Source organism: Nicotiana tomentosiformis, chromosome 1 (assembly GCF_000390325.3).
Source record: "Nicotiana tomentosiformis chromosome 1, ASM39032v3, whole genome shotgun sequence".
NCBI lineage: Eukaryota > Viridiplantae > Streptophyta > Magnoliopsida > Solanales > Solanaceae > Nicotiana > Nicotiana tomentosiformis.
This window is the reverse complement of record NC_090812.1, coordinates 120,838,646-120,839,162: the sequence shown is the minus strand read 5'-3', so window position 1 is coordinate 120,839,162 and position 517 is coordinate 120,838,646. Positions and strand designations below refer to the sequence as shown.

General features: G+C 39.5%; 1 non-coding gene across 1 annotated transcript; it reads right to left on the bottom strand.

Moving 5' to 3' along the window:
- Nucleotides 1-107, bottom strand: LOC117281514 (small nucleolar RNA R71). Its single transcript, XR_004512147.1, has one exon. It is a non-coding gene; the product is annotated as a small nucleolar RNA R71 (small nucleolar RNA).
- Nucleotides 108-517: the final 410 nt, after the last annotated feature.

Sequence of the window (517 nt, the reverse complement as noted above, 5' to 3'; positions counted from 1 at the left end):
TCACTAAGGATCCAGATTCTTGGTTTTCAACAATAGAATGGCGAGACTCTTCGTCAAGCTTGGGAAAGATACAAGACGCTACTTAGAGACTTCCCCCATCACTATCAAAATGACAAGCTATTAGGTCACACTTTTATTTATGGGTTGGATGATGAAGTAAAGATGAGTCTTGACTCAGCCTGTCATGTTAGTTGCATGGAAAAACCTTACAGCCAAATCCAGACCCTCTTAAACAACTTCACCTTGAAAGATTACAATTGGTAAGGTGATGGGGAATTACGAAGAACAACTAAACAGAGGGCATCATGTGTAATTAATTTAGATGAGCGTACAACCATGAGGGCAAATATGGCCAAATTGACAAATAAGGTGAGGGAGTTAGTAATGGGTCAGGCGCATCTGATGCAACATGTATAATGGATGTCCATATGTTGTGATATACGTGGAGAAAGTCACACGAGTGATTAGTGTCCAATAAATCCGGAGTCTATTTATTATGTGGGATAATAAAGTAGAG